The following is a 15239-nucleotide window of genomic DNA, read 5'->3' as shown; positions in this document are numbered from 1 at the left end:
ACACACACACACATACACACATATACATATATATATATATATATATATATATATCATATTATTATACTATTATATAAGTACATGTACTCATGCTTCGTGGTTAATCTTTTCTTGGACTACTTTACCCTTCTTGTTTTTCTTGTTTATTTAAATTCTTAATTTTAATATTTTTTATTTTATTATTATTTTTGGTACCCTTTGTTTTTAATTAAATATTAGTTTATTTAATTTCACTTAAAAAATATTTTCTAGATTATCTCCTCAATTGCTTTCCTAATTTCGTTTAATTCTTTTTTAAACAAATATTTTCTTTATTCGTCGCACATCCTCCACTCTCATTGCCCTCCTCACAATCTATTTCATATATATATATTTATACTAAAAAAAAAAATTTATATTTTCTAGATTCTATCTCCTCAACTGCTTTCCCAATTTCGTTTAGTTCTTTTGTTTTTTCAATGAAACTAATTTCATTTGGTTTCTTTATCAATAATAAGCCTTATATTCCTTTTCAAATTTAAAATGTGAGATTTCCTTTCTATAATCTCTCTCTCTCAATCGACTCTCCTCCTTTCTCTTTCTTCTTTGTCAATAATAAATCTTTTGTTTCTTTTACAAATTTAAGATATGAGATCTCCTTTCTACAATCAGTCTCTCTCACTTGATCGACTCTTCTCCTTCCTCTCCTTTCACTCTCATAGAAGAATAATCATGGAGATCAGTGATTAGCTTTCCTACTCTTTCCTAGAGTCTCTATGGTGCTGCGAACATGGCGTCTCTGGATAGTGGACATTGATAGTAACATGATTCCTTTTGATGAGGGTTCGAGTGACCCTACCTCTTTTTCTTCAACCAAGAGGCTCAAACAGTTCAACGAGTAAGAAGTGGAATGCTGTGACTCAGAAAAATTTCTCTCCCATTTTTTTTTCTTCTTCGTTTTATTGTTCTCTCTCTGTTGTAATTAAATTAAATTTTTTTTCTTGTTCTTTATTAAAGATCTCCAAGGAAGACCGAAAGAAGAGGGATTTATGTTTTATTTTTGGACCTGTTTCTCTCTGCAATCAACAGACGCTCCCATTGATATCCTCGAAGTTGTAGCATACATCCCAAGGCCATAAGTATCTCTTTCTGGCATTTTTTTACTCTTCGTTTCATTGCTCTCTCTCTCTCTCTCTCTCTCTCTCTCTCTCTCTCTGTTTTAATTTAATTTTGTTTGTTTGTTTTTTATTAAAGATCTCCAAGGAAGTTTCGAATCTCAATAGTTTTCATGTCTTGTAATTATTAGTAATTTTGAGCATATTTAGTAGGAATGTTAATTTGCAAGGACTTTTCATCATGCTTGGGATTATTAGAATAGAGGGATAAATGTGGAATGAGAAAGAAGAATTGACAACTATAAGATGAATATTGATGAATTTTCTTTCTTCTTTGTTTTTGGATGCTTATTGTATCTTTTTATTGGGGTAGAGTAGTAAATTAACTATTCTTAATTGTACTTTCGTTTCCCCCTAAAAGAAGCATTGTATTGCCAAAAAAGCATGGGCCTTATTAGCAATGAAATATTATATTACAGTTTGATCTCAGGATGATTTGATACCATATTTCATATTTGGAGATGATAGTTTCTTATGATCATATTCTTACAATGGTCGTATAGTAGCTGACTTTATCTTGATTAAAGATTGACTTTCTCTCTTCTATATTTTGGTAGCATCAACATATTTAATTGCAGTTGTGTTTGTTTGATTATCTACAAAGCCTCTTCCGAGCTTTGTAATTTCACGAGTCAGGTTCTCCTCAGTCTTGCCTTTTGATCACCCTCATCAGCTAAGAACCATGGCTAGCCGAAGCTTCCGAAGTGCAATGTGTAGTCATCACTTTAATCTCTATCCCTTTATTACTTTTGTTGAGTTCGGAAGCAATATATTTGATCTTCTGTTGCTTTTCTTGATTCTTAGGGTTCTGTTTAAGTCAATTAGCGATGTCCTAAATGCTTAGGATTCTGTTTATATCATTTAGCGATGCCCTGAATTTAGTTTTTGTTGCCCGATCAATTATCCCCCCCCCCCCCCCCCTCATCCTGGTTACATCTTATTTCTTATGTGGTTAGTAGAAGATCTCTGAGTTTCTGTTAGAGGCATAGAATTGAGTGTTTCTGTGGTATGTCAATTGTCATCGGTAGTTTTGTTATGTTCAAGTTGACTAGATCCATAGAAACATTTGTTTCTTACCTTAATCAAGCCTCATCACTCACCAGTTTGTTTTCCTTTTTAGGTTTATTTTTATGAAACTGCTAGGTAGGAATGAAGGATCTTTTGAAATCAGAAATTAAATCCATTCTGGAAAAAAAAAATTATAAAAATAACCATTAGTTTCAAACTTTCAAATTTTTTTTTTTTTTTTTGGGGGGGGGGGGGTGTGAACATTAGTTTCAGTTTTTTAGATACCCTTTGGTTTCACTCTAATTTTTTACTTTTAACTATGCTTTGACCATGACTTTGCCATGTGCAAGAGTCTCTTTATGCTGAAATTCTACACATGGGTAGGAGTGGGTGGATCCTATTGATCGGATCTCAATGAATCTGGTGATTTCATTAAAAAATTGATGGTATCGACTAGGAGCGTAAGATAAAACATGTTGTAGTTTTTTTTTTCTTGCAAATTAATTAAACATTTTGCCCCTGGATTTGATTTTTGAAATTTCGTACATTCAAGTTTCATTATCAGATCTTCCATGTTGAATTGGCCTAATATGGAACTAAGTGGAACAAGAATTTTACTTTTTTAATTTATTTTGTGCAACAACTTGTGCAATGATATAGAGGCTGCTGTTCGTTTTCTCTAACCATTAAAATGCCTATGGCCCTATTCTGACCCAATTCTATATCTCTATTTTTATCTTTATTCATAATCTAAGGGCGGAGGGAGTTATTAGAATTGTTAATTTAATAGGTTGGTATTATAATGTCCAATGTAGTTATGTCAATAACTAATTTGGTGTTTTAGTTACTGCAGTGTGGATATGGAGAAATTGGTCGCCCAATGAGACTAGGACATGTGGCAGCTCATGTGCCTAAATACTAAGATCACGGGCATCATAACCTCAGGAATCCCCCTTGAGTGGTAAAGTCAAAATAGGATTCTACCAGCTGAGAAGGGATAACTATTGAGAAGGGGATATTCCACGTAGAGGGAGAGGAACGTGAAGGATGGAGTCCTCCAAAACCGCTCCTGGCCCCGTCAGAAGTGAAAGATGTTTCCTAATAGGACTTTACGAGGTACGGCCCCATAAAAGGGGATCGAGGGGAAAACAGGGGTTAGTTTTACTCTCACTCACCATTACTCTCTGAATATTGTTGCACGGGTCTCTAACTTGGGCATCGGAGGACTAATCCCAGATCCAACTCCAGGCCTTTGCTTTTTGTGGCCTTGCAGGTCTGACGCATAGCCTCCTACAAAAATCCGGCAGCAACAGATTGGTGCCGTCTGTGGGAATCGATAGAGTAATGGTGGAGAAAACTTATGATTGCAAGAAAACAAAAGAAATACTAGCTAGGAATACGAATGTCGGAGAGCCCCCTATGAGCGTCGAAGAGGAAGAACAACGGGAAGTCCTCCCTGACGACCAACATTCCACACGGAGGGAGTCTAAACCCCCACCCGCTCTGGCTGGGGAGCAAGAGTATGTGACTAAGGATCAATTCGATGCGCTCCAGGAGAAATACAACCGATTGACCGACTCTATGAGAGAGTTCTCTAAGGTTGTCACTCAAAGGATTAATGGAACAACTAGAGACTCCAGCATCCAGCTGGAACGAACCCGAGATGAAGACTGAAGTAGCTCAAGGTCGGTAAGATCTAGCAGAAACCCTCGAAACCGTGCAATAAGGGAGAACCCCGCACCCAAAGAGGGGACGTGGCGTGCCACAGGGGCAAGGCATAAAGAACCACGTCAGGAGGATGGTCAGAGATCTGAAGACCGAGGGTTGAAACAGATGATTCTTGACTTGAAAGACGAAATCCAAAAAGTAGCAGACAACCGGATGGGCACGCGTGAGCCAAACCTCACTAATGACACGACTTTAACTGATGAAGTCATGAGGGATCCGCTCACCGTCAGGTTTCGCTTGCCTAAGTATGACACTTATGATGGAACATAAGTTCCAGTCAACCACCTAGAGGGGTTCAAGGTTGCAATGCAATTCCATCGAGTGTCAGAAAGCATTATGTGTCGAGTAGTCCCCTTGACCTTCAGAGCTACTGTAAGATTGTGGTACACAACTTCAGTGAGCTGAGCCACGTCTTCATAAAAGGATTCTCCAGCAGCCAACCCCTTCAGAAGTCCATATATAACCTGACAAACGTCAAGCCGCATGTGGAGGAATCCCTATGAGATTACATGAAACGCTTCCATTAGGAGAAGCTTGGGATCAGAGGCTTAGACCCGAAGGAAGAATTCACGGCCCTTTTAGGAGGCATCAAAGATAAAGAAATAAAAAGATCTTTGGGAAAGCGTGCACCAAGAAATTTGATTGAGTTGAAAGCTCGATGTGATAAGTACATTCAGATGGAGGAAACCCTAGAGGCCGATGAAGAAGTCGAAGAGAAGGCAAGAAAGAAAAGTACCTCAAGAGAGGAGAATAAGCCTGCCAGGGGAAAAAGGCGAAGATCGAAACGTGATCAAGCACCTAGTCCGCCAAGAAAGTTTAAAAGGTACACACCCCTTAACTGAAGAAGGACTGATGTCCTGATGCAGATAAAGGACTCCTCAAACACCAGAGTACTTAAGTGGCTAGGAAAGATGGGATGACACCTTGAGAGGCGCAATATGGAGAAGTACTGTCATTTTCATAAAGATCATAGCCATGACACCGAAGACTGCTGGCACCTGAATGGAAAAATAGAGAGCCTGATCCAGAGCGGATACCTGGGCAGGTTTGTAGACCGAGAAAAGGAGAATGCCCAAGATGGCAATGGACGGAGGAGCGATCGCCTGAGAGAAAGAGGGGTCACCGCGAAAGGCGAGAGCTAGGTCGTAGAAACAATCGGGGATGACAAAGAGCTCAAACACCCGAAAGGGCCAACCCTCATTCACAAGATGACCAGAACAGCCCAACTAGGGTCATAGCCACTATCAGCGGAGGAATGGTCCCAGGAGAAAGCTCCGTTTCAACCAGAAAGGCCAAGGCCTATGTAAGAAGCATACATGTGACCGAAGGGTCAAATAAGAAGGTGAAGACAGGGACAGTAATCTCTTTTTCAGACGACGATCTAGAAGGAGGAAAAACGCCTAATGACGTTGCCCTGGTAATCACCATGACATTAGTTGATTGTAGGGTCAAGAGGATTTTAGTGGATAACGACAACTCAACTGATATCCTGTTCCTCAAAGTTTTTCAAAAGATGGGCCTAAATAAAGAAAGCAGAAGAAGGTTGAACACCCATTACAGGGGTTCTCAAGAGCCTCGGTAAAAGTTAAATGTTCAATTGAATTACCGGTGAGAGCTGGTACTGGGGATCGCCAAGTCACAATATAATAAATTTCCTCGTGGTCGACATTACCTCTGCATACAATAACATACTTGGAAGAGTTGGCTTGAACCTGTTTAAAAGCCATCGTCTCCACACAGCATCTCAAGATGAAGTTCCCTACGAAAAATGGGGTCTGGGAATACTGAGGCGAACAAGAAATGTCCTGAAGATGCTACGTCACTACCCTGTGGGAAAAGAAAATACGGGTAGAGCACTTCCAATAGAAGACCTGCGCGATGACCCCAGTCGTCAAAGAGGAGAATCGGATGAGGACCTAATCCAAGTTGACGTCGAGGAAGGAGATAGCACTCGCCAATTCTAGGTTGGAGCATTTATGCCAAAGCAGCAATGGAAAAAGATCATCTCGTTCCTTTGGGGTTTCTGATGTCTTCGTCTAGTCAGCCTCGGACATGCCCAAAATAGCTCAAGAAGTGATTGAGCATCAACTGAATGTTGATCCGACTAAGAAGCCAGTGTAGCAGAAGAAGAGAACCTTCACCACCCTGAGAGGCAACAGAAGATTGATGAAGAAGTAGAGAAATCGCTGAACGCTAAGTTTATCTAAAAAATCCGATATCCAGAATTGATATCAAATGTGGTGATGGTCCCGAAGGCCAACGAAAAATGGATGATATCCATCGACTTTAAGGACCTAAACAAAGCTTGCCTGAAGGATAGCTACCCCTTTTCGAAGATAGACCTTCTTAATGATGCCACTTCAGGGCATGAAGCATTAAGCTTCATGGATGCGTACTCAGGGTACAATCAGATCAAGATGTGTGAGGCTGATGTCCCAAAGACTTCCTTCATAATCGAAGGAGGATTGTACTGCTATGAGGTAATGCCCTTCGGGCTCAAAAACGCAGGAGCAACTTGCCAAAGGTTGGTGAATAAAATCTTTAAGGAGATGATCGGTAAGACTATGGAAGTATACGTAGATGACATGCTAGTGAAAATCTTGAAGGCAGAACATCATATCCAGGACTTAGAGAGAGCATTCCAAGTATTGAGGGAGTACACCATGAAGCTGAACCCATCAAAGTGCGCTTTCGGAGTAATGTTAGGAAAGTTTCTAGGCTTCATCGTCTCAGAAAGAGGAATTGAAGCCAACTCGACGAAAATATAGGCCATCCGAGAGATGAAGTCCCCACAGAACGTGAAACCTATCTAGGAGCTGACTGGAAGAATCGCCGCCTTGGGTTGGTTTATGTCTCGGTCGGCTGACAAGTGTCTCCATTTTTTCAAAGCCTTGAAAGGATGCAAGAGGTTTAAGTGGACCGAGAAGTGTGAGAAGTCCTTCGAACAGTTGAAGGAATGCTTAGAAACACCCCTGCTGTTGACAAAGCCAAACACTGGAGATGTTTTGCAACTATATCTAGTTATTTCAGCCATAGCAGTAAGTGCGGTGCTACTAAAAGAAGAGGAAAGACAACAACGGCCAATATACTATGTTAACTGAACCTTGGTAAACGCCGAAACAAGATATAGGAAAATGGATAAAGTGGTGTATGCACTTGTGTTTGCTGCAAGGAAATTAATACCCTATTTTTAGTCGCACACGATATGCTTGCTCACAGACCAACCCTTGAAGAAAATATTACAGAAGCCATATATGTTTGGAAGACTAGTAAATTGGGCCATAGAGTTAGGGGAATTTGACTTCCAATACAAACCAAGGACTGCAATAAAAGCATAGTCCCTGGCTGACTTCATAGCTGAGACAATGCTCCTGGATGAAGCACATGAGTTGGCCGAGGCTAAGGAAGAAAGGGTTTGGGTACTATTTGTGGATGGTGCATCTAACGGGATAGGAAGCGGGGCAGGAATTATACTCATTAGTCCCGAAGGATTCAAAATTGAATATGCCTTATGGTTTGACTTTAGTGCTTCCAACAATGAAGCTGAGTACAAAGCGTTGGTAGCTAGACTTAATCTGGCACAAGCTTTGATGGTGTAAAAACTAGTGGTACACAATGACTCGCAGCTTATAGTGCGCCAAGTGAATGGCGACTATGAAGCAAAAGAACGCAGAATGGCGGAGTACTTGAAGAAGGTGCGAGAAAAAGTGGTAGCCTTCAAAGAATTCAAGTGAAGCAAGTACTGCTAGCAGAGAATACCAGCGCAGATGCACTGTCACAATTAGCAACCTCAGACCTTATAGAACTAGGGCGATCAGTGTATTTCGAGATGCTACCTCAACCGAGCACCAAGAATTCCCAAGAAGTGTTGCCCGTAGATACAAACGGCCCCAGCTGGATGGATCTCATAGTAAGGTATTTAAAGGAAGGAGTGCTCCCAGAGAATAGAGATGAGGCAAGGAAAATATGGATAAGGTTGGCATGGTTTCTGCTAAAAAATGAGGCATTGTAAAAAATAGGGTTCACCACGCCTATCTAAATTACGTGGGCTTTGTCGATACCGAATATGCTCTCAAAAAGGTACACAAAGGAATATAAGGCCAACATCTAGGGGCATGGGCCTTAGCCCATAAAGTGTTACGGCAAGGCCTTTTATGGCCAACCATAAGGAAAGATGCCAAAAAATTCGTCAGGAAGTGTATAAAGTGTCAAATGTTCAGCCCAGTCCCTCGACAGCATGCCACAGAGCTATCCTCCCTATCTAGTCCAATACCCTTCGCCATGTGGGGAATGGATATCCTGGGGCCATTCTCATTGGCAACGAGGCAAAGGAAGTTTGTAGTGGTGACAGTAGACTACTTCTGTGATACCTTACTTTCTAAACCTGGTCTAATTACCCTGTTGGTTTAGTTTGGTCGTGCAGGATCTGAACCCGATCGAATTGAGTCGAGTGCCTTATGAAATATGGTAGCAAGGGTGACCCTAAACTCAGGATGGCTAGACGAGTTTGATTCAATGCCTAGTGAAGTCCGCGTGCCTAAGCCGTGGACTTTCACGTATCACAAGACTATGTACGGATAATAAAGGTACGTAGCCGTATTTTATGATGAGTACGTGTTTTAAATCATATAGCAAAAGTGAAATACGTGTCAAGAGCCGAGCCCCGTCGAAATCCCAATTATTCAACTAAGTATCGTCGGCTGACTGGTGGGTGGTCATAACTGGGTCGGACCCACCTGTGTGACCTACCAGTCTGGTCATTAGATATTTGACCCAGGTATAAATAACAATTAATACCTTCCTTTTCCCTCATTTAATGTTTTACACGGTGGGTGAGAAATGTAAAGAAGAGAGAAAAAAAAAGAAAGAGAAGGGAAGAAGGAAAAAAAAGGGAAGGAGATGCTCGTTGTGTGACGCCGAGATTAGATTTTTTGATTTTGGCGACGAAATAGTGATCCTCATCTCGAGATCTACGATTTGAGGTGAGTAAAGGCTATATTTCTTGAACCTTCAAGAAACCCTAAGTGAAACCCTATGATTCTGGGTAGAAATCCTTTAAATCTTGTTAATCCCACTTGAGAATATGAATCTAAAGTTTAATGAAAGACTTACATGTTATTTTGAAGGTTTTAGAGGAAGAAATCGTAAGATTTGAAAGGCATTTGGTGATTTCTTGAGCTAGAGAAGAGATTTGGGGTTTTGAAGGTGTTCTTGAGCAAAGAGGTAAAATCTAAACTTAAAACTTTGAATCGATCCTAGATCTAGGTTAGAATCACAATATGGGACCTTAGATGTGTGAAAAATGCGGTCGAATCGACCCCTTGTGGTTTCCCAAGGTGGAATGAAGAATGGAGGTGAATAGTAAAATCCCGATTCTAATTGGTGGGTGCCATGGAAGTGGTTGGACCCACCAATCTGGAGCCCGCCTATCCTGGTTAGGCTTCTGGCTCTATCGGCGAGTAAGGACCGGTGGGCACTTGGCCCACCGTTCTTGGCTCGTTGGTCTAGGCAGTGCCCCTAGGTCAAGCGATGAGCAAGGACTGGTGGGAACCTGGCCCACCGGTCTAGGCAGATCCCTTGGGTCAAGCGGCGGGTAAGGACCGACGGGTACCTGGTCCACCGGTTGACCTACCACTTTGACCCATCAGGTTCTGATTGGGCCTAAATTTGTCGGGCAACCTTCTATAGTGATTTTAAACACGTTGGGATCATCGTACGTCGTTGCTAATAGGACTCTACAAGGTATGGCCCTATAAAAGGGGATCAGGGGGAAAGCAAGGGTAAGTGTTACTCTCTCACTCACTATTACTCTTTGAATACTATTACACGGGTCTCTAACTTGGGCGTCGGAGGACTAATCCCTGAGCCAACTCCGGGCCTCTGCTTTCTGTGGCCTTACAAGTTTGACACATAGCCTCCTACAAAAATCCGGCAGCAACAAGTGTAAAAGATGCAGACTTTCTCATAGAGCTTGAAAACAAAAGATCAATCAAGGTTGGTGGTTCCACTACATAGAAATATGTTGCTTGCCATAGAATTTGTTCCACTACATTGAACACTGTTGCTTACCATAGAATTTTACAATTTGGGTCTATAGACATTAAGCAGTTATTTGCATATGCAAGTGTGGTTGCCCACACATCTACATGTCCTCCTTTGACATTAGTCAGACTCTGCTGATACTGAAAATCTTCAAAATGGCAGGTTATTGGAAAGAGTATTTTGATTGGTTATGGAATAACTTTCTTTTCTAGAGATTGCTTATTCCTCTTCTTACCATTATTCAATTTGGCAACAAATGACCAGTGGCACTTAATGAAAGCAGGGGTTCCTCATTTGATTGTCTACATTGCATTTTTCTACTTCTTAATCTCTGCTTTACTCATTGTTTTCATTCTAAATATAATCTTCATATGTTGTCCCCTACTCAACGTACCCAAATCCTCATTCAAGGCTTATTTGAATGATTGGGATGGTAGATTATAGGCCTTATTAGCTGGGATTCTGTGTGGGACTAGGAATGGTGTACAATTCATGGGAGGTCAAGCCCAAGATATGCCGCATTTGATTCTGTTCAAGTTCTTATAATGTTTTGCCATGTTGATTTATGGCTCTTATGAATGATTTTTTAATTCATTGAAAGATGGAGTACATAGGTATTCAAGCATTTGTGGTAATCAATCTGCACTATCAAAATTACCAAAAAAATATTTGTGAAAATCCTCATAGAAGAAAAACATTGATTATGCATATTTAGCTATCCAACCAAAAGGATTAAGGCTTTGCTGCCCATGTGTATGTTTGTGCACTTACATGTAAGTCCATAAAAACCTTTATGAAATGCATATGGATTCCATTGGACTGCAGGATGGTTTCTACGTACCTTAGAATTTCTTAATCTATGTTGAAGTCTTTAGCAAACACAATGATGACAAACAAGATGGTTTTCAGGGCATTTAATTTCTTCAGGTCCCTCCTGTGTTGTGGGAACAGATAATGTTCCACCTTCTCTTTCTGAATTTTAGGTATACAATAGGAGTCAAAGCTTGATAGTTCATTTGTAGTCCTTGAAGATGTATAGCCATAAGGACGTGGAACTGAAATTTGATTGCATCTCAGAGAGGAAGCCTGAGATTATTTAGATCAGAACAAACTAAAGTGAGTGTTCTTACTGTTTATTCATTGCTTTGCTTCCTAATTAGTAACTTCAGATCATGTAGCAATGGGGAGAGGGATGTAGTTTTATAGCCATTCACTTCTCATGGCAGGCACATTTCTATATTATTGGTTAGTGAATGTCCTAGCTGAAACTATATTTGACTTATTGCTTTGCCTCTTCTTAATTTCTTTAAATGTTGATCCTTTCCACTGTGAATATTAAATACAAAATGCTCTTCAGTTGTGAAATCGTGCTTTCAAAGGTTAAGGTCCCAGTGCCCAATTTGTTGGTAAGAAATAGATTATTTTTCCAATTTCGAACAAGTGCTTATGCATATTCATTTATATGTTTTACTTAGGTTTGATAAGGATTAAATGAATTGACCATTTTGGTTTGAAATGGGATTCGTGAAATGTAAAGGTGACAATCACATTTTTTTTTAATAGAAAATAGTGAATAAACTTTCTTTATAGGAAAATGATGGTTGAGCATCCCAAGTTAGATGGTTTTCTTTAGTTCCTATCCTGATGTCCTGATGAGAGACGCTGATGGATTTGAAGAAGCATTGGCTCCAACAAAGAAATAGTCCCCATCTACTATTCGAAAGTTAAGACTTTTTCCATTGCATTGTTTTTGCTTTGAAGAAGATATCAACCTGGTACGATTGGACCAACATCATGTGCTCTTATTATTGATATGCCTATAACTATTGTCGAGCAAAGCGATGGCTAGTGCCATGTTTTATTGATAATGGTTGATGGGAAGGTAACTTTTTGTTTGGTCCAATTCCCATTTTGAGTATAATGAAGAAATACTATTTGGTAGAATTTTTATTTTTGCTTCAACTTTGATCATGAGTACATGATGTTATGTTCATAAGCTACTATGCCATATTTTGGTTCCGCCGCTACATTGTATGTATGATAGGATTCACTATTTTACTTTCCTACACTTATCATACTTCAGTTATTGTGTAATGCATTGCTTTTGAGAGTGATTAATTTGCATGTAAATTTTAATCACACGATTTCTCTCTCCCTCTCTCTCTCTCTCTCTCTCTCTCTCTCTCTCTCATATAGACGCAAAAACCCACACGTTTTTGTGGGTTTTATCGGTAAAATTCCAATCTATCTTAATAAATTAAAATATAGCTTTTAACGAACCAATACTAAACTGTACTAAAAAATATCCAAATTATTATAAATATATAGGTCTCTACCCTGTCACAATTAAACTGTTTCACAATCTTCATCACTCTTTTTTTTATTTTATTCACTTGAAGGGGAAAAAAAAAAAGTTCACAAACAAATGGAAAAGAAGAAGAGGTACAAACAATCCTGTAAGTTCTATGATGAGCTTCACTGTTCTGCTTTTGCTTTAAGTATTTATGAGTTTTTCCCTTACCAACATAAATTCCTCAAGATTAAGTTATACCAATGAACCCTAAATGTTCTAAACCCACATTATTTTTTTATTCTAAATGTTCTTTCCAGGTCAGGAAGTCGATACAACTGATGTCAACTTTTTTTTGTGGTTTCGCAATAGCATTTACATGACGATGACATCTTGCAGTGGCAATCTTTTAGGTAGATGAGGGCATGCCAATGTACGGGAGGAATCTTATTTCTTCATAATTTTTGTGATGTAGTCCATAAAATTTTGTTAGAAAATCAACTCAAAAGAAGTTCTAGATAGAGGATTCAGGACTTTTAGGTTATTTCGTATTTTCTAGCCTTTTGTTTTTTTTTAAAGTAAGAGTATCAAACTTGGATATATGTGGCTTGCTTCAAATTCTTAACATGCATGGTGTTGGTATTTCTTATGTAAGTATTGCTTCAACCAGTATGATGTACTTCTCTTGATAAAACTTAAATTTTTTCTGTTTTGAATGATGTAACCCATGTTTAGTACTTTATTTTTCTAACTCAAGTAATCTAACAAAGTTAACATGTTTGTGAAATCACTAGAATGCTTCTTCACCATGAAACACTAAAGCAAAACATGTATTGTTTATCATACTGGCAAAAAAACTTAGGCTTTGCTAGCCATGAAATATTATTTTTCAGTTTGGATTTCTTCCTGTCACGGCTTTTATTATTTACATATGGATCATTAGCTCAATTGGTAGAGAACTTCTGTGAAAAATGGTTTTATACCTCAAGAGGATGGTAGTTCGAATCCACCAAGTCTCTTATCTATAATTTCGTTTTAACCTCAATGATAATTGTTTGAGATTTTAAATGTAACCGCAAGTATACGGATTAGTGTAGCTACGGGTCTAATGCAGGGAAAACAATCACTTTATTTTTTTTTTCTTTTAATAATGCGAAAGTGAACTGATTAATGGTTGTGATCTAATTCTAATTACCGTCCTAAACATATGTATCTAAAATAATGTCCTAATCATTCGTTATCTAAGAATTTAAAGACGCAAGCCACGCAATTAAAATTAAATAAACAAATAATTGAAAATAAAAAACCCACACAATTAAAATTAAAAACAATAAAAGAAAAAAAATGTTGAAATAAAAATAAAGTAAAAGAAAAGGGATAAAGGTAGAGAGAGACTCACAAGTAGGTTTCTACTTAGCCTGAGGGATGCATCATAATATGAGCTTCTCTACTTGACCAGAGAGTCACTCTTACAAGGGTTACTCTTCTTGGCTTTAGGGAAAGGGAGACAATTAAAATAAAAGCAATAAATTGATGGTTCTATGGCTAGGAGGGGCAAAGACATCACATACAGTAGCCATGAATCTTAGGGGAAAGGGATAACAATAATGAAATGACTGAAATTAAAATCCTAAATTAAAAAAGAAAGGGTAGTCAGAAGAGGGAATGAGAGGGGGGGAGAGAAAATTATTGAAAGAGCCTACTTACTTGAATCAATGCTTGAACTTGAAAGTTTGGGTGATTTGAGATACTACCAGTACTAAAAACCAGATTTTGAATAAACCAAATCTGAAATTTCTACTATTAGAGAAAACAAATCTTAAAAAAAAAAAAAAAATTTGAACTTGAAAAAAAAAAATTGCTCCATGGCTCTTGATCTTGTCACCTAGATCTAGGCCTAGAACTATAACTTTAAAAATTACAACTCAATTGCATAAATCATAAACATAAAATGTTGAATAAGAATAAAAGAGTGCTTGCATTAATTGACATAAAAAACTATTAGAAAAGTGATTAAAGCAAAAATAAAGAAGAACTAAAACTAAAGAGAGGGAGAGAGAGAAGAAAACTAAATATAAACTAGAAAATAAATTAAAGGGAATAATAATAAATAGGAGGGGGGAGGAAGGGGTTTTTATAGGGCTTTTGTCTTGCTTCCTTTCTTTTACAAGTCTTCTTTAAGAAAAGAAAGAAAATTAAATTAAATTAAATCTTGGTAAAAGTCCTCATTCTCTGAGATATTGTGTGAGGAAAGAGAGAATTTGTTTCCAAAATTAACATATTCTATTCCTTCCTTGTAATATTAACTAATATCTTGCAATCTTGATTAAATCAAAAATGAATCTTTACATAGTATTTTCAAGATCTTGTGATGTGGCAAGGAGAGAGAATAATCTTCAGGATTTTGTAGGAGAGAGGATGTGGTACCAATGAGTGGGTCTCACCTTTGGACTGGTTCTTGATTCACTTTAAGCATTTTCTCTTGTAGACTTGAAAACTGGAAAAAAAAATAAGAAAAATAAAAGTAATACTATCCAAAGTGGGGCAAAATGTACACTTACTGTCACACCCCGTTCACACTGAACCGGGCCAATGACCGAGTTAACACCGGTTAACCCAAACCTGCCAGGATCATCAGATACTGTATTCCACCACAGCATACACACAACTAATATATACTCATTAGATCAGCGGAAGACTAAGTTTTACCTGTGAATAACCCCATAATACTTGATACCCAGATGGTGATACAATAATTATATACATTTGGGCCCAAAGGCATGATAATTACACAAAAAGAATAAAATTCAAATATCAAGTACATAAGGAAATCCACCAAAACAATCAGAGTACACAGCTCGGCTCGGTATCAAGGCTAGAGCTCAGCTCGGCATCAAGGGTTGAGCCCAGCTCGGCATCAAGGGTTGAGCTCAGCTCGGCATCACGTAGAAGAGCTCAGCTTGGCCTCAGAAGTGGAGCTCAGCACGGCCTCAAAGGTGGAGCTCAGCTCGGCCTCA

At 38.6% G+C, this 15239-nt stretch overlaps 1 long non-coding RNA gene across 1 annotated transcript; it reads left to right on the top strand.

The window, feature by feature from the left end:
* The first annotated feature begins 423 nt into the window (after positions 1 to 423).
* LOC122086490 lies at positions 424 to 12876 on the top strand. The gene is made up of 4 exons (XR_006142444.1): positions 424 to 877; positions 997 to 1118; positions 11523 to 12388; positions 12543 to 12876. It is a non-coding gene; the product is annotated as an uncharacterized LOC122086490 (long non-coding RNA).
* Positions 12877 to 15239: the final 2363 nt, after the last annotated feature.

Source organism: Macadamia integrifolia, chromosome 8 (genome assembly GCF_013358625.1).
Source record: "Macadamia integrifolia cultivar HAES 741 chromosome 8, SCU_Mint_v3, whole genome shotgun sequence".
Taxonomy (NCBI): Eukaryota; Viridiplantae; Streptophyta; class Magnoliopsida; order Proteales; family Proteaceae; genus Macadamia; species Macadamia integrifolia.
The sequence above is the reverse complement of the archived record's forward strand: the minus strand, read 5'-3'. Positions and strand labels throughout refer to the sequence as shown.